This window comes from Solanum stenotomum, chromosome 5 (genome assembly GCF_019186545.1).
Source record: "Solanum stenotomum isolate F172 chromosome 5, ASM1918654v1, whole genome shotgun sequence".
NCBI classification, from domain to species: Eukaryota; Viridiplantae; Streptophyta; class Magnoliopsida; order Solanales; family Solanaceae; genus Solanum; species Solanum stenotomum.
In genome coordinates, this window is record NC_064286.1 from 11,090,379 (window position 1) to 11,102,567 (window position 12,189).

Here is a 12,189-nt window from a genome sequence, read left to right on the forward strand (position 1 = left end):
TTGAACCTTTCCTTTCTAGAGTCTTTCAGCTTGTTCTTGGTCTAAAACAAGACAATAAACAAGGCCTAATTTACCCGGATATTAATCAAAATATCAACCCAAGGCCAAACCCAAGATCCTATTGCTCAATTAAGGGTAATTATCTTACCTTTAGTGCTAGAATTCGTGGAAATTTATCAAGAAACTGCCCTGGGTCGTCCCTTAGCTCGTAAGAACGAAGTTTTGCAGAAAATAACGCTTTTGGGGTTTTCCCTCAATTTAAGTCGCGACTGTCCCGCCACAGTGGGCCCCATCCCTCCATAGTGGCCCCACCCTGGAGGCTTGCACGGAGATAGAAACTCGGAATTTGAGTTTCCAAGCTTCCATTTCGCAACACACCTTCAACCCTTGACGTTCTAAAACTACCATTTCACACCAAAATTAGTTTCGAGAGTTCTACTCGCCTGAATTTGATTTGGTAAAGCCGTACAGGCTCCTTAACGTCTTGGCTATCCACTCATGTGAACAAACTAATAATTAAATCCCCCATCCATTATCAGATTTCCCTAGACCTCACCTGACTCAGATTTCGTCCAAGTCTGGCCTAGGCTAGAAATTTCCAAGTTACTACTCAGAAGTTTTCTGGACGAAATTTGTTACAATAGATACCAATTTACCCATCACTCGTCCCTGAGTGATAAACTAGGAGAACTGGCTAAGGCAAGAGTAAAGTAGTACCTGAATCGTCGAACAACTAGGGACACTTGTCTCGCATGTCCTTTTTGATTCCTCAGGTAGCTTCCTCAACCGGACGATGCTTCCGTTGAACCTTCACAGACTTTATCTCCTTGGTCCTCATCTTTCGGACATCGCGATCAAGAATTGCAACCGGTTCCTCCTCATACTGAAGATCTTTGTCTAAAAAAACTCAGTCCCACTTTATAATATAATCTATGTCCCCATGATACTTCTTCAACATGGACATATTGAACAGATGATGGACTTCTGATAGGCTAGGCGGTAAAGCCAACCTATAAGCCACTGGCCCTACACAGTCAAGAATCTCATATGGTCTGATGTATCAAGGACTAAACATGCCCTTCTTGCTGAATCTTATCACCCCCTTTTTGGGTGACACATTTAGAAGAACTTGCTCACCAGCCTGAAATGTCATGTCCCTTACCTTATGGTCTGTATACTTTTTCTGTCGACTCTGGGCTGCTAGAAGCTTAGCTTGTATGCTTCTCACCTTATCTTGAGCATCTTTAACCAAATCAACCCTCAAAGGTTTCACATCTCCAACCTCAAACCACCATATGGGTGATCTACATCCTCTCTGTCACGACCCGAGAGTACCCCCTAGTCATAACATGGCGTATTCGACCCCGAAGGGGTCTTATACGAGCCACATAGTCATTCATTGCATTCAATAATGAAAATAGTGCGGAATAAAAAAAACTTATTTACATCCACACATTTAAACTTCATTAAAACAACTTTAAAAACACACAGCGGAAGTCTAAGTCTCACATGGCCATCTTAGACACAGTCACAAAACATAAGTAGGGACACGACCCTTTACAATCAAAAGAAGTCTATTAAGTCTATTACATGAACAAAAGAACTTAAAAGTCTTATCCTCGAATCCATGAGGACATACCAAGTCTTGGAGGAAAGCAATCTAACACTTCAAACTAGCTAGGAGGGATCACTTGCCGGAACCTACACTTATAGTAAAAATATGAAGAATATGGGTTAGTACACAAAATGTACTAAGTATGATGACCATGCAAAACATGCTTTAAAAGGGACATTTTGGTTAGAAACCATGCATTATGCCACTTTTTGAAGTACCATGAATAGTTGCATAAAAGACATACAATACAAGCATAAACATCAAGTAAGTCATAATATTACCTTTAAACAATTTCAACATGAAAACCTTTACCTTGGACCTTCACCTCAAGAAACCCTTATGCTATACCTCGTGCAATGTATGGATGGCGTCCCATACCACCATCCATACTAAGGCACCACATTAAGGTCACTTAAGGTAACTTATCATTCCTTTCTTTCACCTTTGCACCATATTCATACATAAGAGGTATATCATTAATTAAGACATGACAAGGGAAAATAACTCGTAATATAACCCAAGTATAGCATGCATCTCATATTAAGCATTTGAGAGCCAACATTCTTTAATAACCTCATTTAGGCCACAATTGTATCACATACATTAGGATTTAGAGAAACTCACTATGACCCTCTCCAAGCCTACTCGTGCAATGTATAGGTAGCATCCCATACTACTACCTACACTTTGTAGAACCTATCAAGAAACCATAATGAAATCTCGCATGATGGGAAGTAAGCGTTTAACCGACATAGACCATGAGAGCTTGTCATGGAATCCGGTGTCATAAGTCCCCACACCGTAAAGAGGTGGTCTACTTGCCTAAGGAAGACCGGTATATAGCTTAATGGATCCACTAGCTACCTATGCGGGCACATAGTTTATGGGATAAGGTAGACGATCATTGAAACTCATGCCTAACTATTGGGGGAGTTTCCATCTAACCAAATCCACTCGGTGCTTAGCCAACATTCCCATAGAATAGTTCGTTACATTGACATTATCACATATGAGAGGTGCCATTGGCCTACCAACTCCAAATTACATTTATTAACACGTGAAAGGGTGCTTTAAGCCTACCGTTTCAAGGTTCATTTAGGAAAGCTCATTAACTCCTCTTGAAAGGGTGCCATGGGCCTACCGGTTCAAGTCTCATCATTAACCTTCATGGAAAGGTGCCATAGGCCTACCGATTCCAAGGTTCATTATAAGCTCGTGTGGAAGGGTGCCACTAGCCTACCGATCCGAGGATTCAACAATCAACAATATAATCATTTATACAAGAAAATGATGCATAAGCCCTACCAATTCAAGGTATACTTTATATTGAAGAATCCTTCATATTCTATCATCAACATTCATGAGTGTCAAATTGAGAAATAATCTTTCAATAGCAACACCTTTACGTTCATAACATGATCACATTATCTTCATTGAATTCTCATTCATATAATGTCATGATAACACTCCAATTTCTCATACTATGCCTTTAAGGCCCTAAGCCTCACATACCCATACACCAACAATACACCATAAAATAAGCATGGGTAATGACATACTTCAACAATCTAAAGACCTTTAAACAAGTTTGATTCATATACATTCATTATCTAGCAACCCACTTCATAAAGGCATAAACTAGGAATAAAGAGAAATCATGGGTTCATGGAGTATTTTCATCTTAAATCGTCAATACAACAACAATATAACCATAAAGTGCCATTAGAAACCTTTTAAAACCATTTGGTGGAAGAACCCATGAGATTGAGTGAAAACCTAGATTTTTCATACTTGAAATAACTTTGGATTTGGCTCCTTGAATGGAAATTTAGACAAGGATCAAGACCACCATACCTTTGCTATGATCTCCCACGAAATTTGATGAAGAAAGCCTTGAATCCAAAGCCCTAGCTCCCACTTCTTCTTCTTCTTAATGGAGGATTGTAGAGAGGGAAATGTTTTAGGGATGGGAATTGAACTAATGGTATCTAGGAAATAATATAAGTCCTTTGGAAGAATGGTCCAACACTTAGAAAAAAAAATGAGGCGGGTGAACAGTAACCACGCCTACTGGAAATTGCCTTTTCCTGCCGAACAGATTTTACGAAAATAGTCATAACTTCTTCGTCCGAACTCCGAATGAGTTGAAACGAAGTGTGTTAGGTAGCTAACTCAAAGGGCTTTCCATGGATATATTATTGGCCACCCAAATAATTTGTGTGCTAGGAGATATGACCCTCCAAAGTAGACCCTCGAAAAAGGCTTCACTTGGAAATTTTGGATTTTGATACGGTTGCTCTAAAATTTGGGTTAGACCCATTTCCCACTCAATTTGACCTCCTAAACAAGAATATGAAGTCGGATTTTCGAAAAACGAAACAGATCTTTTTATATATAGCTAAACAAGTTTCCAGTAACTTCCAAAGCACATTTTTAAGAACTTTTTGGGTCAAATTCAAATATAATCATTTCATTAAATTCTCGACTACAAACTCACATGTGAGGCTCTAGTTTCACTCTATCATTTTCCGGGTCGTTACACTCTCCCATAAAGTGCCTCGAACGGTGCCATGTCAATGTTGGAGTGGTAACTATTGTTATAGAAGAACTCACACAAAGGTAGGAACTGATCCCAATGCCCTCCAAAGTCAATCACACATGCCCTCAACATGTCCTCTAACACTTGAATAATTCTCTGTGACTGCCGTCCTTCTGTAGATGAAAGGTTGTGCTAAAATTGAGTTTAGTGCCTAAATCCTCATGCAATTTCCCCCAAAACTTAGATGTGAACTGCGTACCACAATCTGAGATGATGTAAAGGGGCTCCCTATGCAACCTCACTATCTCATTCACATAAACCTTAGCCAACTTCTGAGTATTATAGTCTATTATGACTGGAATGAAGTTGGCTCACTTAGTCAGTCTGTCAACCACCACCCAAATAGAGTCAAACTTCCCCAAGGTCTTGGGAAGACCAACTATGAAATCCATAGTTATATTTTCCCACTTCCATTCAGGAATTAGCTTCGCTGAAGCAAACCTGCAGGCCTTTGGTGCTCATACTTTACCTGCTGACAATTTTGGCACTTAGCACAAACTCAGCTTTGTCTTTCTTCATGTCAGGCCACCAATAAAGTCGTTTCAAATCTAGTATATATATATGTGTGTGTGTGTATGGGCTTGGCTATAAAAAGGTAAGATTCTTAGTGAGGGAATATAGATATTAAAGAGGTATTTTTCTTTTTACCCTTTTAAAAATCTACTCCTCTTGTATTATGCAAATTCTACACTTATTCCTTGTATTGGATTTGGATTCTTTCCACCATTTTTATATAAATTTTATAGAAAAATAAATTAAAGAAGTCTAATGGAAAGAAAATCATATCATATTATATTATAAGTGGGAAGCCTTCAAGTCTAAAGTTGAATTACGAAAATGTCCATACAAATTTTATTAACAATTTTTGTTCTACACTACAAATAAAAAAAAACCGTTCAATTTCTACATTGAATTTGAATGTAGAAAATTGTTTCATCTTCCCACAATTATTAAATGTTTGAATTGCTTAGTTATCACCAATAATTATTTCAATCTTAATGTTTTGTTTCTTTCATCTTCCATGGTAGTAATGAATAACTTTTTCATATTCTTTACAATATTCTATAAATTTGCATAAAAAAATATATACATTGATCAATCAAATTATCACTCAAACATCTAATTTCTTCACAAAAACAGTGTTGAAAAATAATCATAAGGCAATTTTATATATTTGTTTCTTCAAGCATAGAGAATTGCTCTTCTCCTTCACTTCTCAGTGATCCTTTTAGATTTGGAAACTTTTCCATAAGTGTTCGTTTTGCTGCCGAACTCCTTTCCATAGCTAGTCGTTTCAAGTATGAGAACGTTAGGGGAAAATATTATGCTTCTTTGGGTTATGATAATTGTATGAAACTTTATTTGGGTAGTAGAAATATGACGGTTGTAATCACATTATTTGTGTATTGTTAATTTTTTTTAGGTGTATATGATACTTCTTTTAGGATGAGTTTTAATAATTCTCGCTTTGTTGGGTTGCAATTATTTTTATCTTTTGATAAACTTTTGGTAATAATCTCTTGAATTATCTGTCAAGAGTTTTCCTTTTGGTAATTCTGTACTTTAATAGAGAAGATGTGGGATTAAATTATGAATTAGAAATTCTTTGTAGTAGTGTTTCATATGCTTTTAGATATGTTGCGCGAAGGATGACGACTCAAAAATTGTATTCAGAAAATTCTACTATGAAGTAAAGTTGTAAGTCTCACATTGGCTTTGTTGTTTATTTGATACAAATAATTAATAAATATGAGTAAAACAAGATACATTAATAAATAAGATTAAAATTTCAATGAGTGAAGAAAGTTGTTGTTGATACTCTTCTCTTAAGGTCTTTGTAGCTTCTCATGTTAAAATTTCATTATGCTTCAAAATGTGTAAAGTTGGATTATCATTTTACTTCTATGCTAAATATTGTATCTAATTAATTAAATAGTAAACAATATCTCATATATTATACTAAATACTAAAGTATAACTTACATAAATCCTATAGTGTAAAAACTAAATTACCTTATATTCCTATTATTTTTCTAATTACACAAATCTCATGTTGTCACGACCCGATTTATCAAGTCATGATGGCACCTACTATAACCCGCCAGCAGGTAAGCCAACCCGTAACCCGGAACAACAAGTAATGGGTCTGAGGGTAGAAATTAAACAAGAGTAGGCAAATAATAATATAAACAGGCGGACGCAAACCAAAAACATATCTACAAATAAAGATCCCTCCCAGAACCTGGAAGTCACTAGTACAGAGCTACTACTAAATGAGTACAAGTCCCAAAACTGGACAACAGAGACCGGACTGTCTCGAAAGGAAAAAGACAAGTCTATATATACAGATGAAGACTGAAATAGTACAAAACGCCGTGTGCTCACCCCCGTCTCCGGATAAGTCTACTCCAAGCTCGATCAACGCTGGCTACTAGTGCTCGGACCTGCATCACAAAATAGATGCAGAGCGTAGCATGAGTACCAAAACAACAGGTACCCAGTAGGCATCATCGGCCGACTGAGCAAGATAAGCAAAAGTAAACTGAAATGCGAATAAAGGGTCACATCAAGTGCAAAGAGTAGTAAATGGGGGGTATGTACACGAGCGTACAGGCAACAAAGACAAGCAATCTAACTAACTCCGCCGGGCTCCCATAAACCCGACGGGTACGCTCGTGCACAATAAAAGAAACCACCTGCACGGACCCCCATAAGCCCGGCAGATGGACTGACAGTTGAAGTAAAATAATGGAGCTAGAAGGTCTATCACAATATTACCAATTTCCGGACTTGTAACTGAACCATTCCCAATCATATTCCAAGATCTCATTACGTCCCGGACTTTAACCGGAATCTCTCCAACCTCCAAAACCTCAACCTGCAGATGAGAGTAATCAAGACTAAACTGAAGCTTTAGTGAGGAATTGGGAATACACCACGTGCAAGCTGGACCACGGACTCGAACCGGGTACTATAGCTAATGAGTCAACCTATATGGGCTGGACCACGGACTCGAACCGGGTGCTGTAGCCAAAGGTCGGGCACGGGTGGGCTGGACCACGGACTCGAACCGGGTGCTGTAGCCAAAATCAGATCACAGGTAAGCTGGACCACGGACTCGAACCGGGTACTGTAGCTAAGCCTGGACATAAATGAGCTGGACCACGGACTCTAACCGGGTACTGTAGCTGAAACCAGATCACAGGTAAGCTGGACCACGGACTCGAACCGGGTACTGTAGCTAAGCCTGGACATAAATGAGCTGGACCACGGACTCTAACCGGGTACTGTAGCTGAAACCAGATCACAGGTAAGCTGGACCACGGACTCGAACCGGGTACTGTAGCTAAGCCTGGACATAAATGAGCTGGACCACGGACTCTAACCGGGTACTGTAGCTGAAACCAGATCACAGGTAAGCTGGACCACGGACTCGAACCGGGTACTGTAGCTAAGCCTGGACATAAATGAGCTGGACCACGGACTCTAACCGGGTACTGTAGCTGAAACCAGATCACAGGTAAGCTGGACCACGGACTCGAACCGGGTACTGTAGCTAAGCCTGGACATAAATGAGCTGGACCACGGACTCTAACCGGGTACTGTAGCTGAAACCAGATCACAGGTAAGCTGGACCACGGACTCGAACCGGGTACTGTAGCTAAGCCTGGAAAAAGTAAGCTGGACCACGGACTCTAACCGGGTACTGTAGCTAAGAATCAATATCCAACCATCCGTCGCGGGAAATATCACCAAACCGATTACCATAAATAATCCTTTTAGTCCGACCCTCATATACCCCAAATCGCCGAGGAAGTATCCAATAATGAGTAAGCTAGACCACGGACTTTAACCGGGTATTTGTAGCCGATATAAAAGCAGGGCATTATGGATACAAGGTCATAAGCTGAGTTACCGACTATCAGACTCAAGTCTGCTATATCAGTCTACAAGGAGCTAACCGTCCGAAACGACGTCGGAAAAAGTTCTACTGCCCAACGACATCCGAAATCTCGCAAGTCTATGGCAACACTAGTCTAAGCCTAGACTAAGGCCAAACATACTTCAAATCAATATTATCATATACACCACCAGATATGGCTATTCAATAATATCAAGAGACATGCTGTCATAATCCAACACTTTCCCGAAATAAGGTCTAAGGCAGGAATTATAGAAATTTAGCATGCTCGACACCCGAACCCCTCCATACTCAAGCAAATCAATAAACAATTGCCTAAACATGCTCAATCTCACGAGAGAAAACCATAGCCTACCTGAAAGCCGATCACGCGTGCTCCAACTCACGGTACCGGATCTTTTCCTCTCCGAACGGTCTCCAAATGCTTCCCCACTAACAAAAGGTTAATCACCTCGTCATTACGAATATATTGACACTAAAATTATATTTTTCGGAGACGGACCCAAAATCGGGTCTAAAACGGGATTGTGGGGCCCACACTTAGAATCTCAAAATCGAATCCGTGGAAACGTCCCAACTACCTTACTAAACTAATATCCCAAAATTTTAGCACAAACAGATGCCCACAACACCGCAAATCAGCCACAATAATTAAAAAGGACAGCCCTTTCATCATCAATTTCCGGAAAAACGAGACCCTTTCAACCCAAACAGATTATACCACGACGATCCTTGCGAAAAACTCTACAAGTTAGCCACAAGAATGACTCAAAACGGACTTACGATGATCAAGATCTCACATTTCAAAAATTCAACAACAAAACATCCGAAAATCACACTGGCAGTGGCTAAAAATTGATTTCTTACCTCAACGAAGCCTCCCCTCGCGTTTTCGAGATCACCGCTAGATTCCCCTCGAAATTCTCTTGAAGTTTGCCTTTTGAATCACTTAATTTGGATTAAAAATGAAGGAGCAATCTCAATTTGAAGTTGAACAAAAATTTGGACGAAATTCGTTCTTAAAAATCTGGAAATTTCCACCTCTGCCACGTGTCGTCACGTGGCTCTGCCACGTCACCGCCGCGTCAAAATTTTACAACCCTCCAAACTTAAATTTCGATGTTTCGGACTCGTTCGGAGTCGGAAAAATACAAACCTTATATGGAATCTGATTGGAAATGATATTTCGGACTCAATGGTGAAGGCGGAATTTCCATTTGGAGCTCGCTTCGACGAAAAGTGGGTCCCACACCCAGTATCATTTGAGCCAGATTCCACAATTGCTATCTAAAGTCTCGGGAAGTGAACAAAGGGTCGTTCTAGACCAAAATCGATCTTCCGAAGCTAACCTAGCTGTCAGAATTTTCATCTGAGCACGTCTTCCAAGAAGGTTGACCAAAGTCAACTTTTCAAGTCATTACACATGTTTTTTAGGCATTTCGGATACATAATTAAGGATCCGGATACATTATTGTTGATACATTATGCATCAATTTGTTGCACTTATTAAGGAGGAAAAAGACTGAAAAATCAAATTAAGATCTCATAGTATCCATTTGTTGCACTAATTAAGGGAAAAAACATGAAAATCAAATTAAAATCCCATAAATTGCTCTATTCCATTCCAAATTACTGTCAAGAATTTAATTATATAGTGTAACAAACACAAAAAAAATTCAAAATTTAAATTTCTTCTTCTTGTTCATCGCTCTCTCTGTTTTATCCATTAGTAAAAAATTTCATACGATACATAATGAACATTTCGATCTTCTTACGTTTCTTCTTACTTTCAATCAGAGATAAATCCTAACAGAACGAAGAAATTCAAATTTTCAAAATGATGAGGACACAGAACATTTGAGAATACACATATAATATTGTTTGAAGTGGATTGTATTGCCTGATAAAATCTGTCTTGTTTGATGTAGGAAACATTCTCGAGTTTGATACTCCTAACCAGTTATTGAAGAACAGTTCTTCTGCATTTTTAAATCTGGTGGCAGAAATCTTCATCCACGGGGTTAACCTAAAAGCATGCACATGTAATGGTACATCTAGTTTATATCCTCTAAAAGGAAGGAATGACCAATTCAATCTGCCAATATTAATGTGGCATTGTATAGTACAGAATCGCAAACTGACAGCAAGTAGAGCAGCTACTTCAAAAAAGTATATTTCTTATATCTGCAAACGAAAGGTGACATGAAACCTGCATGATATGTACAGTGTCAATTCTTAATCCCTAATAATTCAGCGAAAAAACCTTTCAGATTTGATTCAAAAACTTTTGTCGAAAATTTGGGTAAACAAGGTGAGTTATGAAGAATACAAAAGTGATGGAATTGTTGTTGGACAAACGATTTCTTTTGTGAATCTTCAAGTTCATCGAAGATCCTTTCAATTTTGATTCAAGATTATCGAAAATTTTGAGATTCAAAATTTTTCTCCAGTTCATTGAAAATCCTTTCAGTTTGATTCAAAATTTAGTTCATTGAAGATCCTTTCAATTTTGATATCAAAATATTTGAGAAGATACATCATGAACATCCTTTCAATTTAAATTGGTAAGTGTTGTATTTCTACTGATACATTAAATAAGAAAGTGTTGCCCATAAGATTTTAGGTTTGAGATCGATATATTATTGTTTGGTAATTGTTATGTATAAGATACATTAAGTATGAATTCGAATTTATATATCATGCCTAAAAAATTAGTGCATGATACATTATTATTTATGTATCTTATTTTGTTTGAGAAATACTATATTTTTTTTATTTTTTAAAAAAACATTATACCTGTAATTGTTCCAAATATCATATTTTTGGTATGTGATATATAACACAAAGTTTATGTATCAAGTACATTTATATTGAACATGATAAACACTAATTGAAGATTCATCAACATTAGAGTTATGTATCAATACCTTAAATATGAACATGACACATTGAATAAAACAAAGCTATTGTAGCAGTGATGTATCAGATCAGTGATAACACTAATAAAGACTAATTTAAGAATCAAAATAAGCGAGATACATTGAAAGTAAGTCCAAAAAATTCAAAGTCCGAACCAACTAAATGAAGTGTATCAAGACCGCCATTAGAAATTCCTGGAATCATTCCAAATGCACTCTAAGATAAACTATGTGCATTAGCAAGGATTTTCCACCTCTATTTCATAAAGAGATCAGGAGTAAAAGATTCAATAATTTGTTAAGATGATTTTAAAAAAAAGAAATCGAAAATTGAAGTGATTGAAATAAATCTACCTCTTGAATAATTTGAAATCATTAATTGGAAAGAGAAAAGATTTGAAATTCAAAAATAGATTAATGAAAGTAACTGTGGAGAGATTTGTGGAGTGAAAAAAGGTTGAAAAATCATGGGTAGGAGATTTCAAATTAATGTATCCGGAAAAATGAATGATGGAGGCTAAAAAGGGATTTTTGATAATCTTTGAAATGGTAGGAAAAATAAGAAAATATGATAATAAATGATGTGTAGTTAGGTAATTTTGCCTTAAAAAAATAGCTGATTCGGTCCAGCTTAGCCCATTATTTGTCACGGCTAAAAAACAGAGAGAAGGAATAGAAGAGAGAAAGAGAGAAGAATAGAATATATAAAAATAAAATCAAATAAAGAATAAGGTAAAAATAATGATATCTTGTAAAAAAATTTAAAAAGTACACATTACTTTTTATTGGAAAGGTAATAAAAAGTGAATAGTCATATCAAATTCATATCTTTAATCCATTTGGAATCGGACTCTTAGTTCTAATTTTTTTTTTTTAGTCTAGTCTTAACTAATAAACCAAAATATGAGGTCATCTATAATTGGGGGCTTAAAGCCAAAGACTTGTCTTCAACACATTCCAGCCGCCCCTGATTATAATTTAAATAAATTTTCATATATAATTGTGTTCGTGTTGGAAATATTAAAGTCAAATAAATTTGATATCGTATATTTGTTTCATGAGACTCCTAACCAAGATAATCATTTTTCATTCTATAACTCAAAAGTTTTTTTGTATCGATTTCTTATTTCTTTTTC

At 37.2% G+C, this 12,189-nt stretch overlaps 1 long non-coding RNA gene across 1 annotated transcript; it reads right to left on the reverse strand.

Annotated features, from left to right (window-relative positions):
• Positions 1-6,490: 6,490 nt before the first annotated feature.
• On the reverse strand, positions 6,491-9,131 carry LOC125865249 (uncharacterized). Its single transcript, XR_007446332.1, has 3 exons — positions 9,003-9,131; positions 8,491-8,567; positions 6,491-6,657 (listed from the first exon to the last, which is right to left on the reverse strand). It is a non-coding gene; the product is annotated as an uncharacterized LOC125865249 (long non-coding RNA).
• Between the last annotated feature and the right edge of the window lie 3,058 nt (positions 9,132-12,189).